This window comes from Psammomys obesus, unplaced genomic scaffold, assembly GCF_907164565.1.
Source record: "Psammomys obesus unplaced genomic scaffold, mPsaObe1.curated_primary_1811, whole genome shotgun sequence".
NCBI lineage: Eukaryota > Metazoa > Chordata > Mammalia > Rodentia > Muridae > Psammomys > Psammomys obesus.
In genome coordinates, this window is record NW_026593286.1 from 40,388,817 (window position 1) to 40,416,282 (window position 27,466).

At 43.0% G+C, this 27,466-nt stretch overlaps 1 long non-coding RNA gene across 7 annotated transcripts; it reads right to left on the minus strand.

The window, feature by feature from the left end:
• Nucleotides 1-7,965: 7,965 nt before the first annotated feature.
• LOC129683898 (uncharacterized) lies at nt 7,966-26,348 on the minus strand. Of its 7 annotated transcripts, none has more exons than XR_008721213.1 (7): nt 25,386-26,348; nt 24,535-24,659; nt 24,287-24,431; nt 22,147-22,266; nt 18,846-21,495; nt 9,241-18,568; nt 7,966-8,278 (listed from the first exon to the last, which is right to left on the minus strand). It is a non-coding gene; the product is annotated as an uncharacterized LOC129683898 (long non-coding RNA). The 7 variants fall into 7 exon arrangements; XR_008721215.1 differs by adding an exon at nt 22,486-22,654 and having other exon boundaries at nt 18,846-22,266; XR_008721212.1 differs by having other exon boundaries at nt 18,846-18,969; nt 25,386-26,347.
• Between the last annotated feature and the right edge of the window lie 1,118 nt (nt 26,349-27,466).

Here is a 27,466-nt window from a genome sequence, read left to right on the forward strand (position 1 = left end):
AAAAGCTATGGAGATGGCCCGGTGGATAAGAGCACTTCTCTGTTCTTCACAGAGGACCTGAGTTCAAATATCCAGCACTCCTAGAAAATAGATGGCCGTGGCTTCATGTTCTTACAATTCCAGATTTGTGGCATGGAGACAAGAAGATCCTGAGAGCTCCTTGGCCAGCAAATTAGCAGGCAGTCGGAAACGGCAAGATTCCAATTCAGTGAGAACTCCTGTCTCAAGAGACTAAGCAGAGAGCAGTAGAGTAAGGGATCCAGTGTTCTGCTCTAGTAAATGTATACATTTAATGTATACATGTAATGTGGCGTGTAAATGTATACATGCCACATACCACACACCACACATACAAGACAGAATAATACTCCAGTATCTGTCCTGCTAGGAGTCTAGGTGTCCAAAGATCCTTACCAATGACATTTCTGTTGAGACAGCTTATGATCGTAAACCCATGAAGCTGGCAAGGTTGACTGACACCTTTGAGTTCAGTGCTTCTCCACTGGCTGCAACTATCACAAACATGTTTACAGGCTGTGGGCGGCTACCTGGTCAAAAAATGCCACCATGCTCTGGGTGGGAGAACATGAGACTGGGCAAGAAACAAAGATGTTCGGGGTATGGTCACTGAGAAGGTACAATGTGTTTTCTGACTAAAATGAGATGAAAGAAAAAGAAAAAAAATAATACAACCCAAATGTCCACCACATTACAGCAAGTGCCCTAGCACCTGATAGGTTTGTATTTAACCCAGCTCAGGCCTAGAAGGGAAAGGGAGCTTTCAAGGTTGAAAAACACCAATGTGTCTTTGTTTCCTCCTCCTTCCACAGGGTCAGGAGAGGAGAAGGCAAGCTGGAAAGAAGGGCGGGAGGGAGACACAGGAAGAGACAGAGATGGAGGGGAGAGGAACTAGCTTACTTTGGTACCCAGTATACGGTCTTATAGAGGTCTCTGCCATCCTCTAAATGTAGGAGTTTGCAGTGCCAGCTGAGAATTCCAGCCTCATAATGGCCACTCCAGAAATGCATATGGGATGAAGAGCCTGGAGCTCTCAAAGTGATGGAGATGACACCAGTCCTGCCCTGGAGGGACTTGCAATTGAAAACTTCTAACACTAACCCAGACAAAAATCGACAGGCTATCCAGATAATGGACTGAGAACGTTGAACAATCAAATAAGTTCATAGTCTGATTTCCTTAAAACATCACTTGTATTGTAATCACAGGCTGCTTGATTCCCATCCATCCTGAGTAACCTGAGTTCACAGACTATTAAAATGAAGTCACAATACATTTTGAAAACAGCCTTCAGCAACGTAAATATGAAGCCATTTTGAGCGGAGATGAGTAGAATGTTTTCATAGAACCATTAGAAGGCATTTGTGAGTGAATGGCGCATTAGAATTTCCTCTCAATTCTTTTGAAAGGTAAGTAAGATCTAAAATCGGCAGCTAAACTAGTCTCCACTTGGACACAGATTTAATTATTCTGGCTAGCTCAGAGGAGATCTAATGATTCTAATGGATTCTTAAACTGCCCTAAGTGGTTCTCCACACTTGGCTGTGTCCACAGCCACAATAGACCAAATTATCTCCATATGGAGAAGACGCTAGACCGGGGTCAGTCTGACAACACTGCTCCTGGACAGTCCCAGGCTCCCGTAGCGGCTGACGTCACTAATGTGCCCGGGCAGCCCTCCAGTGAACTCCCTGCAATGACTTGCCTCCACCGCGGGCCCAGCATGCCTTTGCATGGAAACCTACCGCCTGGTCTGCAAGCCACCTAGCAAAGTCTCCTGGGATTGCTCCCCAGTCTGCAACCCAGAAAAAGCCCTAAAACGTAAGGAGCAGAGAAATGAGCCTATAAATGCAGTCTGGAGAGGTCCGACTAAATATTTTGTTAAAGGTGGTCTCAGGAGTAATATTTGTTCGTGGGGCAGACACGAACATTTCCTCTAAGGACCAATAGTGGTCCCGTTTGCACTGTGCTCAGTGCTCAGCGTGCTTCTGTGCACTGATCTCACCATTTGCACTTCCTCATCTGCAGAAATGCCTTCAGCTGTCTGTGCTGTAAGATGCTTCTGCCAGTAGTCCTGTTGTTATCTTTACCTGAGATCCAGAGCCGAAAGGACCAGCACATTAGCATCCTTCCTTTACAGCCTTTATCCGGGCAGACTTCCCAGCATAGCTGTTCTAAGTGTGCTTTTCCTCTGTCTTTAACTCCACAATCCGAATGGAGCTCTGAAGCCCTGGCTCGGAATCAATCAGCCCCCTCTGTGGGCTAAATCCACAAGAAGAGCCTCTTGGTTTTGTCTCCCCGATATCCCAACCACCGGAAACCTCATGCCTCTGTACAGCGAATCTTCCACCTGATACAGCTGTAGGTGTCAGTCTCTCCGCAAAGCCTTCGCGTCTGTTCACCTGTCCAGCACCACAGCGCAGTGCTCCAGCAAGCGGTATCTTTATGGAGGGAGCACCACATGTTGGAAGGAGCACAAACAGATCTGCTTTTGCTTCAGTTTGGCCTTTACTAGGAAAATTCATCAACCTTTGAACTTCAGGTGTCATATAAAAAGAGTACAAACTGATAATCAGATTGAATGAATGTCACGGAAATTTAAATTGGGGCTGGAGGGATGATGGCTCAGTCAGGAAGTCTGGGCTTGCCACACATTTAAGGACCCAAGTTCAGATGCCTCTAGCACCCATGTGAAACGGTAGGGTCCAGCAGCATCATGGGCCTGTGATCGCAGCACAGGGGAGGAGTCCAGGGGCTTTCAGGCCAGCTAGTGTAGCCAAAAGAGGGAGTTCTAGGGTCAGTGAGGAATCCTGTCTCAAAAAATTAGGTGGAGAAGTGATTGAGACATCTGATGTCTGTCCTACACACACACACACACACACACACACACACACACACACACACACATAAAACCTGGAAGGGATCTTGCTCACACTGCGCATGCTCTGGAGTAGCCATTTTTATTTATTCTTGTGAAAACCCACCAGTTCTAGAAGCTGGGGTTCAGGAATTCTGGGGTGGGGTGGGGTGAGTGGGTCATAGCCTGCTTAAGAAGCCAGCGTAGCTGCTCTGCAGTGACAGATGGCTTTGCAGGGAGCTTGGACCCATACTTAGTACACCCAGCCAGCATTTCAGGGGCAGCCTGGTCTTTTCATGGCCTCCGGGCTTTGTCCCTGCCTCTGCATTCATGGACAGTGTGCTGGCGGGCAATAGATTTAGAACCGTGTGCTGCTGTCGGAAATCTTTGACTGGGGCAAGCTGGAATATGACCCCTTTCTCCTTCAAGTTTATCATCAATCAATGGTGCTCTGCCAACTCTATCAAGAGGATCCTAATCTCTTTTGCCCTTATGCTTCAAGAAAAGATTAGGCAGCAATCAGAAGCTTCTGACCGGTAAGTTCACAAGGACTTTTCACACAAGGGCAAGCACCTAGTAGGCGCCCAGAGAGCATAGGACCAGAGGGAGAGTTAAGTAGATGATTGGATGCAGGCGCTTTATGTCCCCGTGAGAGAGAAAAGAATTTCCTGTGGATCAACAAGGATGTTCGTGTCCTAGAATCTCCCTATACTCTCCTCCTCTGTTTAAGCATAACTCCGTAAGATAATATTGGGATTCATGTAGCCCCACTTCCCCCCATTGACAGTAAGTCAGGATCGTACCTAAATGAGTGACTGAAGCTGAGTAAATGTCAAGGAAGTCACTTTTCAGATGGAGCCGTGGACTCTTGGCTTCCTGGCCCTTCTGTTCTATTCCTGATCACCTCCGGGAGTGGCCACCGAACGGAGCTCACGGTCCCCGCCCCACATTTCACTGTTTCCCATGTGCCTTTAAGGAATCACTCTTGATCTCAGTCATAAAATTGGAAAGCCGCACAACTAAGATGATCCCCCAAGGCAGCTGAAATGTGGGGTAGATTGAAGCCGACAGTTAATTTGTAGCAGTAAAAAATAATGATATCATCATAAAACAAGTTTCAGATTAGACGTGGCTCATACATTGTGCGCCCACAGGATATATAGATGGGTATTGTCGAGCTTAAATAACAAAGCAAAACAAAAGTGAACCTCCCGGCTTCACCAAACATGCCCCTGCGCTCTTCTATGGTACACTACCGCCATCTGCTGGCTGGAGTGAAGAAAAAAAATCTAGCAGGCGCCTAAATCCTGGAATATTCCACTCTGCAGAGCCTGCTGTTAATTGCCATGCACGCGGGAACATATTTTTAACCTCGCAATATCACTGAAATGGTACAAATAAGTCAGCGCTCCCTAGAATATCAAACAAATGAAAGAACCTAAGAGGAGAGAGATTGCCAAAAACTCCCCACCTGATCTGCCTGCCTCCAAGCTGCCCTTGCTGGCTGAGAACATCCCTAGCACACCGCTGTGCTATCCCGGAGCTCTCCCAACACGCATTCCCCTTCCGCCTTCCTCCTCTCCAGCTGCCTTCTCTCCCAGGCATCCTGCAACCGCACTCCAGTGATAGGCAAAGCAGCAGCTACCGGCTAAAAACAGCCTCTTCCTGCAGTTCTCAGGGTGGAAAGCCACTGACACTTGCCTTGTTCAGGGAGAGCAAAGCCCTGGTTGCATTAAGCGAGAAAAGAAACCATAGGCTTCCAGAACCATCCGAGCAGCAGTTTGCATGATTTCCTCGGGGTTTACCTTGCATTACATCTGGATGCATTGCTCTAAGTTGGCAACAAGTGTTCTTTGGAGACAGAAAGGATAGAGGCTTTATAAGCAAATAAAATCTAGCCACTATAAAACCCTCCTCATTTTATAGCGTGTGCTCAATCTTACCATTTTAGACTCTCCCGTCACTGTCACCGCAGCCCTCAGGATGCCAAGCTCGATAGGAATAAAGGAGCTCTTATCTTATCTTTCCTCTTCACCATGACTTGTGGGGGGTTTGTAATTGCCTGCTATTTAATTTTCCATCAGTTAGCATGTACCAGTTCTCATTTTTACCTACTAAAAAATCTTTTTTTGTCACGCATACCTTCATGGCCATCATTAGACCGCAGTTGCCTTTAAGCAAAATGTCTGGTTTTGTTTGGTAGCGATAGTCCCCCGGGAGAGAAGTGGCAGTATGGCAGAGAAGGGCTGCAGGCTGCAGGTCTGTGCACACCTGGGCGGGTCATGATTCCGGATAAACCAGTCTCCTCCTGGACAGGACCCATGGCTTGTAGATACCTAAACCAAGAGCTCAGGGACGTTCTCAAATGCTCAGAGGACTGCGTCTGCCCGTCACCACCGCCCACCATCCCCTCCATGCTACAACTTCCTAACTTTACAGGAAACACTGGCTGAACCACAGAGGCTTGAGTAAAATCTCCACGTAAGTTATGTTAGCATATGAAACGCACTTACATTCAACCCCTTTCTGCATGTTTTTGACGTTCAGTGTCATCAAAAGAGCCAATATGAAATCACACAAAAATAAAATATGAATTATACCTCTTACCAAATAGCAAATAATACCATTTTGATCCTAGGAGAAGAAAGCCTTGCTAGTATCCAAGTGGGTTCCCTAGTAAGGTGAACATGGACTGTCTGACATGAATTCAGTGCCTTTGATCACCTACCCCTGAGGAGGGTAAAGCCTTACCAGGCCACAGAGGAAGACAACGCAGCCAGTCCTGATGAGACCTGAGAGGCTAAGGTCATATGGAAGGGGAGAAGGACCTCCCCTATCTGGACTTGGGGAGGTGCATGGGAGTAAATGAGGGAGGGAGGGTAAAATTGGGAGGGAATGAGGTAGGGGGCTACAGCTGGGATACAAAATGAATAAACTGTAACTAATATTTAAAAAATAAAAATGTAATTAAAAAAAGGAAGCCTTGCTATGCACGACTTACATGGGCGCAGTTTGGAGCAGCCTTTCAGAGAAATTCTATGCAGTTGGCATGCCAGCACCAGACTTTCATCTTTAAAAAGGCAGAGTTAACCATCACCACAGTCGGCATCATCCAGTCTTGTGTACCATACGAAAAGCTTTCTGTATTCAAACATGGCCTCCCCAAATCTTGCCATTGTCCTTAACCCTGGAGCCTATAAGTGACCTTAAATTGTACAAAGGGCTTTGCAGATGAGCATGAGTTAAAGGTCTTGAGATGAGATGGTTTACTGTGGCCTATCTGGGTGTGACCAGGGCAATCACAAGAATCCTCATAAGAGGAAAGCAGATACTTCCAAACTCCAGAAGGTGATCAGACAGCAGAGGCTGAAGTGATGCCTGGGAAGAGAGAAGTGCCCCTGAGGCAAGGAATGGAAGCAGCCTCTAGAGCAGCGTTTCCCAGCCTGTGGGTCACGACACCGTTGGCAAACCTCTATCTCCAGAAAGTATTCACATTAAGATTCATAACAGTTGAACAATATGGTTATGAAGTAGGAAAAGAAAGAATTGTATGGTTGGGGGTCACCGTAACATGAGGACCTGGGTTAAAGGGTTGCAGCAGTAGGGAGTAGAGATTAGAAGAGGGAGCAGGATACCCTACAGCGTCCCCGGAAGGGGAGTGGCTGCCGTTACACCGTGATTTTCAGCCTCCTCTCCTCCAAAATGAAAAATAAATTTCTGTTCTTTTAAGCTACTAATATATAAAAATCTATTGATGTAGCAACAGCACATGACTACACCAGATATCAAGACAAAGAGAGTCAGAATCTTTCCAATTTGGGGTTAGTTAAGGATCCGAAAGCTTATACTTGTGGATTTGTTTTATTTTTGTTAGGTTTGAAACTAAAGTATTTCTTTTTTTTGATGATAATGATGTTGTGTTTTAAATGTCAATGTGATGATGTCATGGATCATCTGAGAGACAACTTACTTCAGTTATGTTATGACTTCACTGCCCAGGGTTGTGTTTGTAGTGGCGTTAGTGCCAAGGGAAGGCCCCAACATCAGCCTGAACCATGGTATTGCTTGGGAAATGGCTGTCAATGTCACGCAGGCACGAGGAGCTGTCATCTCTTTACCTAGTAAGAATAAATTCAGTGGGAAAGAGTTTTATTTAAAGTTGCATCAAGGCTGTATTCTGAAGTATACAGTTAAATTGATCGATCGACCCAGGAAAATAAGGGGCCATTGCTTGATATGAGTCTGTTATTAGAAGACACAACGACGATGACACAAAGGTTGCTTCGTTAGTCTCAAAGTCAAGTGATTTTTGTCGAGAGAGAAAATTTGCCGCAGATATTGTCTGCTGCCAAACTTCTACCATCACTCTAAGTGACTGCTGTGATTTTAATGACTGACTTTATATATAAATTTTAAATTTGTACATTTGTCTTTAAATTTGTCTTATTAGTCTGTTATTTTATTACCCCGTTTCAGGGGGTAAGAACATAATAAAATAATAAATGAGCCCTGTAAAAGACATTTGGTTTTTTTTTTTTTTTTTTTTTTTTTTTTTGGAAAAGGTCTGTGTATTTGCCTCAAGTCTGTATAATGTGGACTTATTTATTTATAGAACTTCTTTCTCATGCAGTAGAATATCATTACGAATAATGTTTTATGGACTGGGAGATGGCAAGCTGGGAACTCTAAGTTCAAATCCCCAGCACTCATTCAAAGGCCAAGCATAGGTGCATGTGCTCATAGCCCCAGTATCCGGTATTGGAGACGGGTGGACCCTGAGGGCTCCCGAGCCAAAGGGCAAACCCTGCTTTCATGACAGACCCTGTCCCATGGAAGTAAGGCAGAAAGTGAAAGGGTAGACAGCCAAGTCCTTCTCTAGCCTCCACCTGCATTGCACAAATGCACACACACACGCACACGCATGCATCACACAATACACACAAACACACACCTACACACACATGCAAAAGAAAGAACATAGGAAAACATTTAATACCATGGTGAGATGATAATATGCTGATGAAACTGAAGGTAGTTACAGATTGTTACAGTAAGGCAATCACAATGAAAAAAATTGAAATACACACAGCTAAATGTTAATACATTGCTAGTTTATTTTTCTTGTGCTTTTTTGACATTTTCAAGAGCTTTTACAATAAATATTAACTTTATAGTGAGAAAATAGATTTTCGAGTAATAAATATGTAGTCAAAATGCTGGGTTTTTTTTCTTGGTGCTGAGTCCAGAATATGTTTAAAACTCAAAATAACAAGTTTACTTCTTGACCTTTGAAAAACAACCTTGATGTAATTTCTTCCAAGTTATCCTCATAAAAAGATATGAAATGTAGTCAAAGAACTTTCTGTATCTCCTGAAATAGTCACATGGCTGTTATCCTTGAGTCTATAGCATAGAAAAAAAAAAAACAATATTTCAGAATCACCATTTCAGACCTCCGAAAATTAACCAAAGAGTTGCAACAATTTTCAGAAACTTTGTTTTAAAAAATGGCTAAATATCCATTAAAACAGTGAATTTGTGGCATTAAAAAACAAAAGCAAATTGTGTGAACAAGGAAGCTTGCAGTCCCTTAAGTGTCACTGGGAACAATGGGTGGAGTCCATCACGTGGCAGAGAAACTGTGGGATAACTGCAATGTGTTCATGCACACATATGCCATGTATTATGTGTGTGTGTGTGTATGTATGTATAGAATATCATGAAACCTGGTTTTTTTTTTTCCTGTTTAAATTGTTAATCTTGTCTCCTGTTTAAATTGGCTACTGCTAAGACATTTTTTTAGTACGAGGTTAGAAGAAACCTTTCCTTCCTGGAATCCCACACCTTCTTATATTCCCTTCAGCTACTGTTTGAGATCCATGATCTTAAAAAAAAAATTCAAAATTAAATATCTGAGTCAAGGGCTTGAGAGAGGTCTCCGTGGTCAAGAGCACTTGCTTTTGCAGAGGACCTGAGATCAGTTCACAGTACCCAAATATTGGATCACCATCTGAAACTCCACTTCCAGACCATCCAATGCCCTCTTCTAACCTCTGTGACACACCCATGGTACACTTACATACCCGCGCAGGCAAAACACCCATACACATAAAATAAATACATATAAAAATTTAAGTCCTAGATTCTTTTTCAAAATTTTAAGTTAAGATCTCAAATTTTTACTATAATTTCAAAGTCTTATAAAGAATGTGCTTGCCAACATTCTTCATGCTAAGATATACTTTAAACATGTCAATTCCTCGGAGCTGGGCAACTCACTCATTAAACTCATAGAAATTGCCCATCAGGGAACTAACTGGCAAAGCTTATCTTCACTGTCAAACCAATAACCAAATCAGACTTACTTTCTCATGAAGAATCTCTGGCTCCTTTGTTTACTTTAAATAAAGATGATAAATATCCTCATATACATTCTTACCTATAAATCAAAATTCATTGTTAGACTGAAGAAGAAAGGCATGAGTTTATTGTTGACCTGACATGAAAATGAGTTCATTGTGCTTCTGCAATGCTATCTAGGCTTTCTTTGCCCTGTCTTACAGCAGGAAGATTCTCTGAGATTCCACCACTTTATAGCTTAAAATGAAAGTGAGTAAGAGGGAATAGGAGTCTGACTTTCTTACAAAGAAGTGGGCGTTTGTGAAAGGGGACATAGACCCATAGCCATTCCCTGGCAGAAGAGTTTATGGAAAGCACACCCATTGTCTGAGTCCATTCCATTCGAGCTCCTGCAATGGAACACCAGAGATTCAGTGTTTCTACATGCTTCAAAGTCGAAGGTCAAAGCTACACCACAGTTCTCTGGTGAGGCTGAATCTCTCGGAAGGACACATACTGTCTCCTCTCTGAGCTGGAGGCACAGAGAGCAAGCTAATCAGGTGCTATGCACAGCCTCTTTTATGAGCACTTTGATTCATTAATGAGAAAGAAGCTCTTGTGGGCTCATCACTCTGTAGGACACCAGCTGCTAACAGCCAGGCCACGCGCACTTGTCTTGGAGGAGATGCCGCTAATGCTACCACACACACACACTCACACTGAGGATAGAGGACTCCGTTCCTGGAAGGTAACCAGTGGCACTTTAAACCCAACAACATGAAGAAAAATGTTTTGTCCAACCAAAGAGAGAAATGGGTTATGTCAGCACACAAGTCTCAGTAGTGGAACTTGGAGCATGAAACGCTCAGGAACATGTAAGACCAGCTACCTCTTTCAATGAGTTTGAAGTCTTTTCTCAGACAGGCCCATCTCTTGAAGACAGATAACTTAGACAACATTCTCATAATCATGCAATCTGATGTTTTTCCATGATAAGACACCACTGAATTGTCCCTAATTTCAGTGATTTAAAAAAAAAAATTCTCCAAGATTTAGGTAATTAGGCTTTTGGAAGACATATGTAAATTATTCAGTTATGATATCCTTTTCTATTTCCCCATCTGTGCTGGCTGGTTTTGTGTGAATTTGAAACAAGCTAGAGTCACTGAGAAGAGAGCCTCAGCTGAGAAATGTCTCCATAGGACAGGACTTTAGGCAAGCCTGTAAGGCATTTTTTTATTTGGTGACTGGAAGGGCCAGCCCACTGTGGCTGGGCCCACCCCTGGGAGGGTAATCCTGGGTTCTATAATAAAGCAGACTGAACAAACCATGAGGAACAAGCCAGTAGGCAGAACTGTCCTACAGCCTTGGCACCTGCGCCTGCCTTCAGGTTACTGCCCAGTTTGAGTTTCTGCCTTAACTTCCTTCCAAATAGACTATGGCCTAAGATGTGGAAATATAAACCAAATAAACCCTTTCCTCTCCAACTTGCGTTTTGGCCGTGGTGTTTCAGCATAGCAGCACTAACCTAACTAAGACACAGCCCTCGGACTTCCATTACATATGTAAAAGCTTTCATTAGATTTTAGACTAGGTGGGTAATAAATACTGTAGCTACATTACGCTTAATCTAACAGCAAAGATTTTTGGTTCATACTCTAACCAGGCACTGTGCTGTGCTGCAAGAAATTTTGTTCTTAAATCCCTCCTTCATGCCCATGAAATAGTAAAAATGCTAGATGTGATGAACTGGAAAATAGTAACTGGCATTTCACGGTAGTATCTTTCTTTGTTTGGGCTGCAATGTTGTAACAAACTACTCCCATCGGGTACATCTGTCCAACTGACCCCACTGAAAATTAAAAACAAATAAGTCTAACACCCCATCATCTTTCTGCACTGGAAGAAGAGCACCATCTCACCTTCTCTCGCCAGCCCAGCTGGCACCAAGAGGGTGTCATGCCTCCGTACCTTTCCTGACTATACTCATCATTTTGACCAATATTCTGGATTCTTGCCATCAACAGCCTTTTTTCCTCCCTAGCCCTAGGCAGTCCCATAACCTAGCCTCTTACTCCAACATTTCTTTCCCTTCCACCCTAACAAGTGCCACTCTTCCCACAGAGCACTGCCCAGTACGAGAAGCCTGAGTCTGTGCAGAGCCTTGTATGCTCACACTTTACAGTGAGATCATTGTTTCTTTCATTATTCACTTGATTGGTGTCCTTCACAAGCATGGATGTCCTGTGAAGGACACCCTCTACACTTTTCCATCACCAGTGTGTCCTTCAGTCTTGAAACTGGGAGAAGCTGGGTGATTCCATTAATGTACAGTATGAGTGTTCTCCTCAAGAGAAATATCAGACCCGGATCATCAGCCAGGATATCCACAGAAGAACAACTCTCTGAGTGTCAACTACAGCCCTAAGCCCTGCCCTGGAGGTGTGGGCAGGTGATGTTGCAAAGGACTGTGCAAACAGTTCTCTGGTTAACAGGGGAGAACCCAGAACCTGGCTCCCCCCACGGTCAACACGGCAGCTGCTCTTTCCTGGGTTACAGAACCTTCGGTGAGCTTTGCTCTGTTCTCCCCACTGGGCCGGCGTTTCATCTGTTTTCCTCACTCCAGAACCTAACAAACCACCTGCCATCCATTAGGAACTCAATAGATATTTGTTGAATAAATCAACCTTTTACCTAAGCCTCCTTCATAGCAGGAATGCCCTGAGACTTCCCAGTAGAAGAAATGTTTGGCACCTACGCACCACTTGACACTTTTCCACATTAATCTCACTCTCCTTTCTTAATCACCATTTATTTTCTTCCCTGACTCATTACTTTCCACATACAAACTGCCATGTCCCTCTGAGAGGTTGGCAGCCACATAATTTAAACTGACCACGGGAACTTTGCTTTTCTCACAACACAAAAGACCCACAAAGATGAAAGAAAAGAAAAAAAAAAGAGTCTTGCTGCTTTCTCAGCCAAATATGCCTTTGAAAGATTTGATTTTCTCAATCCAACTCTCTAATTATCTAAACATTCCACAAGTACAAAATACCATATTTACATATGCAAAGCAAGGATGAAGATTTAGAATACCTAATTTATTCACACTCGGAATGTTGAGACAAGTACAAATTCAGACATTATATTTTTGCAGATTTACATCTCCAAAGTGGCCTGATGATATATTTCTTTACACAGCATTCTGGACCTCAAAATCTTATCTGCAAACAATTGCTATTTTAAGGATTTAAAGTTTTCAAGGCAAATATTTGACATATGTTTTCAAATTGAGGTTCTAGAAGTAGAGTTATTAATTTACAGGCCTCCTTTGGAAATGGGGTCTTGATTGGTAAACATTTTGATTTAACACTCAGGTAAGGAAGGGGAGGTGCTGTCCTGATGCTTAACAGCTTTTTCCTCCTAGGTAAACTCATTTAGAATGGAAGTGATTATTTAGAAATCCATTCCATTCTAAGCAAATGTCCTCACCCAGGGAAAATAAAACAGAGCTACTGCTGGCTAACTCCTAAGCAATTGTTGCCATTTTACTCTGCATTCTTCCTTATTATCCCCAACAGTTTAAATAAATATCTGTAATGGGTTCCATCTTCCTTATTGTAGCATATAAAACTTACTCCAGGCAGAAAATGTATCCTAATGAAATAATAGCCTTTCTTCGATGTTTCTAGGTCAACACGTAATGCTGTCTTTTTCTAATTTTATTCCAGTTCACAGCAGAGTAAAGACGAGCTGTGCCCGGAATGACACACTGTCTACTCAGCTGTCTTGCTGTTTAATGGTGAGCATCATTCCTACGGGAATGTCTCCCATGATGCCACCTCTCAGTCCACAAAGTCCCCTAAGAAACATTGCAGCCTGCCCAGATGGATCTACCTTCTGTAATGTTTAAATAAATGATCTGGAAACTAAGTTAAAGAGATAATCAACTCGTCACTGAGAACTTTTAAATAAATGAAAAAATTAAATTACAATAATTAACACTAGGCTTGGACCTTTGAGTTCATTTCTTTTCCCCAGTTCCACCTTTTTTTTCTACGTACCTAAAAGTCGTGGGTCCTTCAGCTCATGAAGATTGACTTAGAATTTTAAAACTTCCCACCTTCTAGCCATCTAGGGAGTCCTAGAGAGAGCTAACTGAAATACTTCACACGTTCTTTGTTTTCTCTCAACTAGTTGCACTATTTTATTCTTTCCCTAAGGCCTAGCCTCTGAAATACAACATTCAAGGCATCACACAGTTGCGCAGTATGCCCAGGTGTGGGCAATATTTAATATGGATATGAAGAAGAGAAAGGCTGGAGGTATTGCTGTCTGGTATGCACATTCTGGGCACAAGCGTTCTCATGCAACTGTCATGTGGCAGCTTTGTCAGACATCTCTCTAGAAAACAGTCTAGAGAGGATTGTTGTTATAACCCTTTATAAAGATAGAAAGAAAAAAAAAAGCAAGATTTAGAACCACCAAATCTGCATGGTAGAGTAAGATTTGTAGGTTGGTTACAATTCAGTTCAATTCATTGTAAGATATTTAAGTTATATGTTTGGTTCTGACATTTATTTTAATTTCTCCCTTACATGGAATGAACAAGCCCTTGACACCAAGTGAAGTATCAGGGCTCATGCTCAGAGTATGCCCTCAGATGCTAAAGACTGTGCTGTGTACTCTCTGAAGCCCCATTTTAACATGGTTAGCATCATGGATGAGTCACTCTCTAAGACTGCTCCAACTTCATTTGAAAGAGATTGTTTTTCTCTAACAAGCTCTGCTAAATTCTGAGCCTCAGCCAGGTAACTTCTTCTTGAGGTTAATGAGCTCATTCTGCAGCTTTCTCTACCTGGATCTACAGACTCCCCTGCTTCTTCAGAATTTGTGGCCTTCTTTTTTTGATGCAACCTAAGGTGGTAGGAGAAAGAGAGGAAGATATTTTTTTTTCCTCAGTCATTTTGAATGGGTTTAATAAAATCTGAAAATACATTCTTGTGGTCAGAAATACAAATCTATAATCTCTCTTCTGCCATACATTAAATTCTTCTACCCTAAAAACCCCTTTTCACATAGTAGTTCTCTCTGAGTCTATCCAAAAGATATCACATGAAACATACAAACAGGTTTATACCCAAAGATTAACTGGTTATCATTGCATAAAAGCATTGTAAAATGCCAGTTTAAAAAAATGTGATTAGTCAAACAATTAGTCATCCACTGTAAGTTACATTTGCAAAAGGTTTTGTATGTGTGACTATATATGATGCTATATTATAGATTTAAAAATCTGGATGGAAGGAGCTAAGACTCAGAGGTTAGGAGTGATTGCTGCCTTCCTGGAGGACCAGAGCTTAATTCCTAGCTCACTCGTGTGATAACTAAAAGCTGCCTAAAGATCCAGCCCCAAGGGATTCCATGCCCTGCTGCCAGCCTCCCACCTGCGTGTGTATGCATGCTCACACGTGCAGATGCGCAAACATGCCTAAAGAAAATAAATCTTCTAAAGAGCTCTGTGTGTGCTCTAGCCTTCTAAAACTACTATAAAGATAACTACCATGAACGCTGTGGCTTGAGCAATGGAAATTTACTATTTCATGGTTCTATGGTAAAAATGAGGCGCATCTCTCAGAGCTAAAAATCAAGGTGGACTCAATCTGCCGGGTGCTCTAGGGCCCAGCTTCTTAAATGGCGGGTCACAATCTCAAATGGCATACCTGAATGCGGGAGTAGTGAAAAAAAAGATTGGCAAGGTGTAAGGTATGTGCGAAGCTGTCTTAGAGTTCCGTTGCTGGAAAGAAACACCATGACCACAGCAAGGAAAACATGTCATTGCGGCTGGCTTACAGTTTCGGAGCTTTAGTCCATTGTCATCAAGGTGGGAAGCGTGACAGTGTCCAGGCAGATGTGGTGCTGGAGACGGAGCTAGAGAACTTTCATTCTACATCTGGATCCATAGGCAGCAGAAGGGGACTGGGTTTTCGACACTAGCTATAGATTAAGCATATATGAGACCTCAAAGCCTGCCTTCACAGTGACATGCTTCCTCCAATAGGGCCACACTTACTCCAACAAGGCCTAATAGTGGCATTGCCTATGAGCCAAGCATTCAAATATACGAGTCTATGGGGACCATTCCTACTCAAACCACCACAGAAGCCTTGGGTTCAACCCCAAAACCACATAAACTGGGCACGGTGCTACATACCTGTAATTCCAGCACTTGGTAGATGGAAGGCAGAGGGTCAGGAGTTCCCACAGTGAACTCAAATAGCCTGGGCTACTTGAGAAGCTGTTTCTGGTCATGCTCACTGGTGTTACACTATTGGACTTCACTTCTGAATGCATAGCACACATACTTTAGAGGCTGTGGTTTGACCTCCTCAAAATCTTACGTCTAGGTAGATCACAGGCCTTAGGGAAGAGCCTATACTGTCATGCTGCTAGGTGGACATGTAGTTAGCCGGCCTCCTTTGCCTGAGCATATAGACTGTCACTTCCCCAGCCTTGGTCAGAGAAGCTCCTTCTCAGTAGATAACGCCCTGTTAAGTAAGATAGTCATTGACTAACGTAAGTCCCAACTGAAAACTCTAATGAGGGCAAGAGAGATGGCCCGGCCGGGAAAGGGGCTCCCTGCTCCTGGAGAAGTCCTGAGTTCAGTTCACAGCAGCATGTCACTCCAATTTCAGAGCAATCTGAAGCGCGTGGCCTCTCTGGGCACACCACACACACTTACCCGAAATTTAGAATAAAAAGGAAATACACTAATATCATCTTCATTGGCTCAGCTCTGATGTGCATGCCAACTTGTGTCATGGCTCATCTCCCTGACTTAAAATCAAATAATTTAGCAACGACTGTAAGTCAGACTTTTAAATCATCCAATTATTTAGGAGGATTAAACATCCTCTTAAATCATTACCTTTTTACAAGTATGAAATGAAGACCTGTCAGCGATTTTACTCAGCTCAATGATGGAAGGGAGGACCAGGAAGCTTTGCAACATGCTTAAAGGGAAGTTGAGAAGCCACAGATATAATCGATAGCATTTGACCAGGCACATTTCCGTGAACAGAAATTATTTGCATTATTATCAGTTTTATGTAACTTGGTGAGTTATAAAACAGCCAAGGGACAATAAAATTCGTCAGACTGGAATCTTCCTCCCTTCTCCATCATACCAATCTTGCTCCGTTTTTCCTGAAAGTACAGTTAGTGCTTCCCATGGCGTCTTATATGTAGTTGGTACGCACTTGTACACTTGGGCTTTGAATGATTAGAAGACTGATTCTATGAGAGAAACAGCGACTTGCCATGTAGCAAACTTCGCCCTAATGATGGTCTCAGGTAGGAATCCCAGGGGATTCTAGAGTCAGGAGGGAAAGATTTACATCACATCCAACTGTTTCCTCTCCTGCCCAACACTTACCACCATGGAGAGCCTCTGCAGTGGTCAGATTTCTGCAGCCAACAATGGGGCAAATTACACTGTCTGAACACCTCTTAACAGGAAGTGCCTTGTTTCTGGGCAATGCATGACAAAAATGCATACGTAGTATCCGACCGCACTAGAGAACATCAGTGAGCGTGCTTCAAAGATGCCTCCGCCGTGTAAGACCAACAGCAGCTGAGGCACAGCAAAAGAGGGTGGAGTCTTTAGAATAGTTTAAGAACTCCTGGCAGCCTAGCGAGATGGTTCGGTGGGTAAAGACACTTGCCCCTGAACCTGAAAAACTGTGTTTGATCCCCAGGATCCTCGAGGTGGAAGGAGAGAACTGACTCCCCAGAGTTGTCCTCTGACCTCTGTACAGACACCTCAGTGCACCCATATCCACACAAATAAGTAGGAACAACTTTTTCAATAAGACTCTTGGTCTCAGGTCATGATATTTTCCAGATGGATAGAGATAGAAATTAAGCACAGTTAGAACTGTAACTGAAGCCATCAAATATGAACAGTAAAAGGGATGATTTTAAGGGCCCCGAGGGGGTGGAGCGATGGTTTATCAGTTAAGGAAAAGAGCATGGGCTGCTCCTACAGAAGACTGCAATTTCAATCCCAGCATCGCTGTTGCGCGCAACTGGCTCCGGGAGAGCCGATGCCCTCTGCTGGCTGCCCGTGGGACTGCATTACAGGGTGCTCACAGACACATACAAGCAAGCTGATACACTTAAAATAAAAATAAATAAATCTTTGAAAAAGGAAAGCAAACTTCTTTGAAGAATTTCAGTTATTTACTCAACAACATTTGACTTTTCCAAAAACTTACACATAGATAATTGCTGGCAGCAGCAAAAACCACCAGGTCAAATCAAGCAAAACAAGATGGGTACATCTTGGCAATAAAATGCTGAACAAACTGAAGCTCAAAACGATCCAAACACACTAATGAAGGACTCCATCACCATTTGTAGGTGTATTTTCAAACAAAACAGTTTGGTGATTTGAAAGAGCATTTTAGTTAAAAAAAAAAAAAAAGCCGAGCATCGTCCCAATCGTCAGCCAACCTCTCAGCTCCCACTTAGGCAACATCATCACTAACGCTTGTAGCTAGTCTCCCCGCTGCTGTGTTCGCTCACATATTAGTGTATTTACAAGCTGTTGTGAACTGTCAAAGCCAGAACAGCAGATTGTCTCCGTGGCACCGGACTCACGCTGTGAGCATGGCGCTCACCTCCCGGGGAGCTCTCCAAGTGTTCCATTCCCATAGACTGGTAAGTTCAGGTGTGACATTTTAAACGTTGGATTTGGGTCTGTTGCTTGACTTAAATTCTAGGTGAATCTTAAAACTGTAGATCAGGAGGAAGAAGCGGCACGCTGCCTTTGTAAATGAGCTCTGACTTTATGAGGACCAAGCACCCTCGCTGCAGAGGCAGCGTTTCCCCGTGCTCCTGCAGAGGGCCTCCCGTGTCACTTTAGACGGCAGTGTCTGCAGTGGTTGAGTTTTCTGTCCCCTGCCACCCCTATAGCTTCCAGGTGCACTTCAAACAGTGAGGAGGGCAGCGCCTTGACTGAGAGCATTTCACGCCTCTCCTTCACGGAGGATCTAAGCAGCTGCCACATTAAGCGAGAAACCCATGGGTCAAACTCCAAGCTGTGAGGGAAAAGGTAACAAGCTGACCTGTGCTGGGGGTAGTTTATGATCACCTTAATGAATTTCTAATTAGGCTTATAAAGCCCTGAAGTATTTCCCGCAATGGCGCACCACGAAGCCTTTATTCAGGGAAGGCTAGATAGAGTCCTTTAGATCTGGGTCACATAGCACATTGCCACATGGAGCCACGATCATATTTCCTCTCTCCTAGTCAAGTACGCTCTTAAAGGCAGGAAGGCATTGCAAAGCACTGAAAAGAAACAAACAAAACAAAACAGCAACCTGTTTAGACCTAATGTGATACTTACCCAGGATACCTCTAGGTAATTCTTCAATTTCTCCTGATTTGTAAAAACAGATTATTATCAGTTTAAATAATACCGAATAAATTCCCCAAAATCATTTCTAGCATCCTACCTAAGGACCTTTTAAGAGTGGATTTGTCTCATAATTAAGAACATCTCAGAATTAAAAATAGAATGTTATTAAAAGTAAGGGCTTCTGTTTAATTAAGTGTGCCCACTCACCAGCATTGAGCATGCTGTCCTCAGAGCAAAAGCAGGGTGTGTTGGGGGGGGGGGTATTAGCAAGTGGCCCCTGTGACTGGGAGCGAATCTTCATTAATTCAGAGGTTTATAGATCAGGCCGCACCTGCAAGGGAAGGAATGGCGTGTTAATGGAGGTAGCTGCAGCAATCTATTCTGAAGTGTGCTAGCTGGGAAAAGCATCTCCAGAGAGAGAAATGGAAAGCCCTGCGCTTGTGTGAAGAAATAAGACAGGAGTCAAAGATAAGTGCACAATTCTGACTCCCTTTCACACGTTTAGACTTAATTAGCTTATTAAGATACAATCATATTCAAAAGGCAACAGCTTAGAAAATTCTTTGGGGTCTGGCATTCATAATGGTCTCCCTGCAGCGTGGCTCTCCCTTGGCTAGGTGGGCTGATAGGCTGTGGTCTCTATAATTATGCAACAGCTTGTGCCTGACCCCAAGCCAGCCTGAAAGCACTGACACCTGCTCTCCCTGGCTCCTCACAGTCCCTACTGGCCCACAGGCAGCTCCTTTCCTTCAAGCTCACACTGGGAACAGCCTCTGGGGCTGTACCCTCACTGCTATCTCCTGAGCGCACACAGTGTGGACATGACCCCACAGAACTAAAGCAATGATATTATTTCTTGCTCTTTGTTTTGTTTTGTTTTGTTTTGTTTTCCTGTCAAAGGGCCTTTCAGTCTTGCAACACAAACTAACCTGGAACAGAAAACTTGGCTAATGATACCTTAATGCAGATCTCTCAAGGAGCATTGTTTCAGACAGATTTATCTCCAGTGGATTACTTCACTTAATTCCTTGAAATGCCCTTACGGGAAAGTATTGCCCATACACCTACTTTACAGATCAATAAACTGAGGCCCAGAGTTAGTGATGATTTTCCAGGGAAGTCTAATGTCTAATGGGGCCTGAATTTAAAACAATGTCTCTCTGACATAAAAGACCTCTTAACTCCATCACTGAGACTTCAAGATTCACTATGCCCATCTCTTTCTCTCAATTTTCTATGTGTTTGAGATACTGACTTAACAAATGATAGTAAGTTATTACTGCAAATTATGACACTTCTCAAATACATGCACCCTGCACCTCTGTGTCCATGATGTATCTGTAACAGGAAAAATGACCAAAGGTGAGAATGAGCAACAATAACAAATTGTTTTCACTTGCAGGATGCATTCATCAGCCCGTGTCATTAAACTTTCCTTGTTTTAGTAATCTCCCACCACCTCTCTGACATGCCTGCTGACCCCAAGTGCTACAAGCACCAGAAAGAGAGACTCCCGCCTAACACACTGGCTCTCTGGAAGAAAACCTCCTACGAAAACTCATTAAAGAAATCAGAGAAAAGACATGTTGTAATTTTAGGGCCAGCTCGTGTAATTTGCCAAAATGCCTTGAAAAATCAAAGAAAGGGAGAAATACAGTGAGCATTAAAAATAATGTGAAGTGGAGAGATACGAGTACTATTTGAATTGCAACTGGTAAGTTAAAATCATCGTTACTCATTAATCACCCACGTTACATTCATGCTGCTGATGTGTCTTCTCACCTTGATTCAAGCTAAGATATCTAGAACATTTGCAGGCTGTACACCATGTTTATTATTTTGAATTTTAGTTTGTTTTTTTTTTTTTAAGGAGGATGGTTTAACCTCTGCCTAACTAATGGGAGAATGAACTTTCCCCTCTCATTCCTAGAAAACATTTTAAAACCCAGTTCAATGCCTTGGTGATATCCTGGGATGTTTGTGAGCTTGTTTCTCTGCTGAAAGAACTCAGATCCTGAGACGATCCCAGAGGATTTCAACCCTGCTCTCTCTTACATCACTGCTTGACCCTGACAGCACACCTCCCCAAAAAGATCAGACTCCTTTCCCCATCTCTACACAGATACTTCTTGACCTGCTATGATGTCACATCCAAAGTGGGAATTTTCCTAAATATAAATGGATTTAACACATTCAACTGGTGGATATCACAAGTTAGCAACCCAGGGCTATGTTCCTGTGGCCAAGATGGAGAGGAGTTCTAGACCGCTGCACCTCAGCAAGGTCAGCAGCCAGCCCTAGAAAAGACCGAAATTCAAAGTAGGGCTCCGGTGTGTGTGTGTGTGATCAAAGATCAAACAAAAGGCTCATAGATGGAGGTAAGTACTCTATCACTGAGCCATATATCCCAGACTTCAAGGTATGATTTCTACACACACACACACACACACACACACACACACACACACACATATATCCCTTTTTTATTTATGTAGAACACACAAATCTTAGTCGGGCCATCATAAATATATATGCGTGTCCAAAATGTTCTTGTAGGTCTTTCAGGACTCAGCTATATATTATTGTCAGTAGCAAACCTTTGCTGGGCTCCTCTGCCTGGACCAGTTCTGAGTACCTCTTTTGTTTGTTCATTGCCCTCCAGGCATTCTACCCCATCACAGCCCTTTACATTGTGGATACAGTTGCTTGTTGTATTAGTTATTTTTCCTGTTTCTGCAATACCCAAAGAGAGCAATTGAAGGCTTTGCTTTTTCTTACAGTTCATAGGGATGTATTGTGTCCTCATAATGAAGGCATGGCCAGCAGGAGCAGAAGGCCTCTAGTCACCTTGCATCAGCTGTGAGAAAGCACAGAATGAGTGGGAGGGGCCAGGCTATAAAAAGTCAAGGCCAGCTCCCACAGTCTCCCTCCTGTAAACACGTTTGCACCTCCTAAAGGTTCAAAAGCCTGCCCAAACAGCACCACCCATGTAGGGACCAAGGACCGAAGCACATGAGACTTTGGAGAGCATTTCACATTCAGAGCCAACACCTTTCTTCAGCTCCTCGCCCTAACAACTGACTATGATCATCTTACTTAATAAGAATTCTGATCTCTTCGATATTCTATCTCTGGGGTCTAACACAGTGCCTAGCACGGCAGAGGAAACCCTAGACAGTATATCAGGTGATCAAGTGAAGGGGTGTGGACCCTAAAGCCCACAAGCACTACTTCCATGGGTTAAGTGGTGCTCTGGCCCACAGAAAATCACTGCTCAGGTCAAGCACTGAGCAGAGACCCAAAAGAAACTCAGCATTCAGTAAGCATTTTCGTAGTTCAATTCACACAGAGTCCTCAAGGGTCTAAGGCAATTGTTTCAGAACAGGGCATGAGCTTTCTCATATTTCAAATCAATTAAGAATTCATCAATAACACCGCAGTTCAGTTCTAGTATTGAAAATAGAATTATTTCCCCATTACTGAAACAGAGAGAAAGGATGCTACTCACTTAACAGCAGCACAACTAAAATGCTTCTGAGGGTAGTTCACTGAAGTAGACACAGCTTACCACTCTTCTAACCAATCAAGGTTTCCTCTTCTTTTCAAGAAATGTTTGTGCATTACAAGGCTGCAGGCAAGAAAACAGAGGAAATGAAGTAGTCTCCTCTTACCTTGATAAATGCCATGTCAATGAAGCCTTAGTTGATAAGGAGCCTAAGAACAGGGAAGGGGTAACACAGTAATACTGAAGCAGACGTTGGAAAAAGAAAGAGAAAGAGGGCATAGGAAAGGTAGCAAACGAAAGTCAAGTTCGAAGGTTTTGCTCTTTGATGCTGTCTCTTCTTACCCATGTTCCCCTTGGGTATACGAAATGATATATCCAGTTATTGTCTCTGTGCAAAATGTCTCTTGTGATAGACAGACTGATACTACTTCAATGGCACTCACGGTCCTGGAGCCCACGCAAGAACACATTTTCTCAAATGGTGAAATGGATTTTGTACATGGACAGAACTCTGGGTGGGACCAAAACAATCACAGAGATCCATATAAATGAAAGGACACGGGAGAAACAATTGGGGAAATCTATAAAGATGCTTTACTACTTTGAATCTGGAAGGAGAAGACAGAGGCCAAGGAACTCAGGCGGCACCTGGAGTAGGAAAAGTCAAGGAGAATGTTTCCCTGGGGTTCCAGAAGTATAGCCCTGCTGACAACTTAATTTGACCCCAGTGAAATCCATTTCTGATTTATGAAGTCTGGGTTGGTAAAAGAAGAGAACATTCTCATTTGAAGCTATTAAGTTTGTGATCGTTTTTTACAGAAGCTACAGGGCACTAATACTCTTCCCATTACTGGTCTGGTAAACCTAAGCCCTAAATTCAGGCCGTTTGCAACTCCCCTTGACCCAATCAAACACCCAGAATAAATCCATTGTCCTATCCCACACATGGCTCTATGCCAAGTTAGCTCAACTGTCAATTTGATTAGCTTAGAATGGAAAGTAAAACATACTTCAGGGTGTATCTGTGAAGATACTTCCATAGAGAAATAAAGGGGAAGACACATCCTGAATGGGTGGCACTTTCCCATAAATCAAGAACTTAGATGGGATGCAAGAGGAAGGAAGAGAAGCCTAAAGAGTACTTGTTTCTCTGCTTCCAGGATACGACTACTGTACTTGGCCATGCCCTCCTCACTGTGATGCAATGAAACTTCTGGAAATCTGTGAGCCAAAATAGACACCTCTTTCTTGGGTACCCTAATACAGAATCCTACCACAATCTACCTGTGGTGGTTTGAAAGAAAATGGCCCCCATTGGCTCAGATGGAGTGGCACTATTAGGAGGTGTGGCCTTGGAATGGGTGTGGCTTTGTAGGAGGAAGTGTTTAGGTAGGGGGTGGGCTTTGAAGTCTCAGAAGCTCAGGCCAATTCACTTCCTGCTACCTGCAGATCGAGATGTAGAACTCTCAGCTGCTTCTCCAGCACCATGTCTGCCTCCACGCCACCATGCTTCCCACCATGAAGATAATGGACTAAGCCTCAGAAACTGTAAGCCAGACTCAATTAAATGTTTTTCTTTATAAGAATTGCCATGGTCATGGTGTCTCTTCACAGCAAGACACCCTAAGACACTGCCTGCATAGTTGGCTACACCACGTTTCTTCTGGGGTAAGCCTAAGTGTTAGTAACTCTTCAGTATTGTTCTTCCTAATGTTCCTAAGTCTTCAATGGTCTTGAGACCAGCAAGCTTGCCAGTCTCAATGCTTATCAACCCATCATGGTGAAAGCCTATCCACAAATACTGTTTTTACTTTCTTTATCATAACCCTAAAAAGAATTCCAATTATTTTTTAAATCAATAGTTTAATAAACTTGAAATATTAAACCAATATAGTTTTGATTCAAAGGTACTAAATAGGTTGTAAAAATAACAAAAATCCCAGTCTAAATCTGAGTTCTCACAGAACATGAATACTTTGATTTTTGTCAAACTTGCTGCTGTAAAACCATAGACAATCAAAGGTCTTTTCAGCAAATAGAGTTACATAAATGAGCATCAAATACAAGAAAATTAAGCATTCACACATGGAGAGTTCCAGTTATTTAAAGAGTTAAAATTTAACAAAAATTTAAGACAACTTACATAGGGATATGAATAATCAAAGAAGAATCAGAAGGGAAGGGAACTGAAGCAGGAACACTTTGTCCCTTTGACTGAATCATTAGACAGAAAGGAAGGGGATTTCCAGTAGTAGTGAGTCTTCATAAGATCCAAGGATTTCTCAGACCTGAAAAGATGCAGTTTCCATAGTTACAGAAAGTGAGAAATATTGGTAGAGAGATAAAGTAAAATAATCTTTCCAGAAATATTCTAAAAACTCCATTCCTTACCATGCTCAAGCTCCCACATGTCATTCAGCCATGATTTCCAGCAAGCCTATTCCCTGGCTATGGTACCCAGGAGCGTCCTTCAGTCGGTAACAGGCAGAATCAGGATCCAAGAGCCTAGTGATTCCCTAAGACAAAAGTTCTTGTCAGGTAAGAGTCGCAGAAGGTCCAGCTGACCCAGTTAAGGCAGCATTTCATCTTGTGTAAGTTGTTGAGAGAATAAGATTTGTCACCCAGAGCTCAGCTCCATAGAGAAACTCTCTAAGAGGCCAAACTCCAAGCAACCAGTAAGGAAGGGTGGCTCGCTTGTTACTGACAGCTTGTCACTCCCCACAAGAAATGTGTCTGCCAAGGCAGTCCCAGGACACCAGATACTGCCTCTGTCCTGATGTGCCCCGCAACTCATGCCACTCAGTGTGGGGTTCTTAGAAAACCAGATTTGTGCAGACAGCTGTTGTATTGTGATCTTGGTAATATTTTGTGTTGTTTCCCAAAGCTGAGTATCTCCTGAGTGTCAGTCTTCCCTGTCAGTCATTAAAATGGACAGCCCACCATCTCTGGCAACAGTCTGGGTTTTCACTGCTATGACAAAAATACCTGAGAAAACAAAGCAAATGGATAAATTGCTTGCTTTGTCGTTTCAAAGCTTTCAGCCCCTGATAGCAGAGAGGGTCCAAACCCACAGATAGTGCATTCTGTGACAAGCTGGAAACAGACAAATGGAACGCCAGCGCTCTAGGGCTTTCTCCCAATCCCTGTTGCTTTTACCAGGCCAGACGGCACCATCCATCCTCAGAGTTTGGCTACCCCTTAGTTAAGCTCAGTTCTTTCTGGAAAGGCTTTCATAGACTCACCCAGGAGTGTGCTTTCCTAATCCCCTAGACGCTTCTCAATCCAATGAAGTTGACAATCACAATTCACCGTCACAGTTCCTGATGGTATGCTGCAGTTCCGGGTCTCAGGGGGCGCCTGCCTCACCATCATAGGTGCGGTAAACACTGCTAGTTTAACGGGTGTGGTGGGGGAGGACCTGGTTGTGACCAGCCCGCCAGAGTAGATTCTAATTCAGACACACACGCACATTATCTTTTACCACATTAGCCAATGTCTGTGTATATTTGCTGAAGCAAAGCAGTGCCTTCTGACCTTTGAATTTTCTTATCAGTCTGAGCCCAGCTTCCGAAATGTAACCACTGAAAATGCATGTACATAACTGTTTTAATGGTAAAATACCTGTCTTTTTCCAATTCCTTCCCCTTTTTCTTCTTGCTCTCTTAATCAGACCACACTTGTCCATCCCTTCCCAGCCTTCCCAAAGGCAGTTTAAATGAGCATACACATCAGCAAGCCATCAGAATAATTACCTGAAACACGGTGTTCTTACCCTGGGAAGCAGCTATGCAAGAACTGGTCCAAGCAGGCCCAGTGTGTGCCACTCCGCTGGCTGCTGTCGGGAAAGCTTCCTCAGTAAATCAAACCTTCAGCAGGTAAGGCTGCTGACATTCTATAAGCAAAATCTAGTCACGTTCGGAAGGCCAGCCACACCCTATTCAGTGGAATCCTGGGAAAACTTCTCCTTATAGGAAACTTCAAACCAAAGAAAATATTTCATTAACTGAATCCCATTCAGGAGAGGTACTTTCTTTAGTGGAGTTCTGATTGCTTTAATCTCAATCTCCATTCTAATTGTCAAGATTAATGCCTTGGGGAAAATCAGGACAGCAGATATTATCATTTCAAAACATAATGTTCACTACTGGATAAAACATCTGAAAGTAGGCCAGTGAGTTTGCTTTAAAAAAAAAAAAAAGATAAAGTAGAAAAGACAGATATTAGATACTTATTTACTTACTTACTTCCTTCCTTAGCAATTTGCTTACAGCAGCTGCACTGCCTATCTGCCAAACGTGATTTCACTTGCTACCTGGAATAACCTGAAGAAAAATAGCTGAAACAATGAGTCGTTTCCCCGAACAACCTGCTGACTGTCATGTAGGTACGGTTCTCACTAGCCTACCCATCCCGCCTGGTGGTTTTACAGTATGAAATGAGAATACACACCAGCCCAGCACTGAAGCTGTTCAGAAGCTGTGCGGGCTTTGGTCTATTCTCATCGGCATAGGAATGCTTATTGCAGAAAGATTCCCTTAAGAAAATGGAAGACACATGGTAATCAGGCTGAAGCAGACAGGGCAGAGAAACCCCCGGGATTCACACGGCATTCTTCAGTGGGATGGTATCCAGGGTCCACACAGTCACAGCCAAATGCCCAAGAAACTACTTGGAAAAGCTGTACCCTCAGCCATGTGCCACGGAAGCACTGATTTCTCAATATTGGCTTCTGTAAATGGGTCATAGAGTTAAGGAGATAAAAAAAAATTGGTGGTTTAACTCAGTCATAAAATATCCATTTAAATTCTGAGCTGCTTCTCTGGAGAATCGCTCTAGTTTTCAGGGAAATTCCAGTTTTAAACTACGCTGGAAATGGTCGTTGTTTAATTACATCACTACAGCTTATGCCCCTCAGTGTGATGGAGCATTCAAGTCATTTAAAATTCACTTTATTCTATGAACTTAGGAAAATATTCACAGGACCCTTTCTGACAGTTGCTTTAATTTTAAAAATTACTCAGGCCTACTGGTTTAAAATCCCAGATACCTGTGAGTCCAAGACAGGAGGATCAAGAATAGAAAGCCTGGCTGGGCGATAGAGGACTCCACGGCCAGCGTGAGCAATTCTGTAAAACTGTCTCATAAGATGCAAGGGCCAGGCTGTCACTTTATGGCAGAGCAGTTGCCTAGTATGTCTGAGGTCCCGAGTTCAATTCTCAGGACCACAATTCATATATATAAATTATATATGTGTGTATGTGTATGTGTCTGTGTGTGATAAAAGGATATTCATTCTAATGTATTGACATTTAAAAAGTGGAAC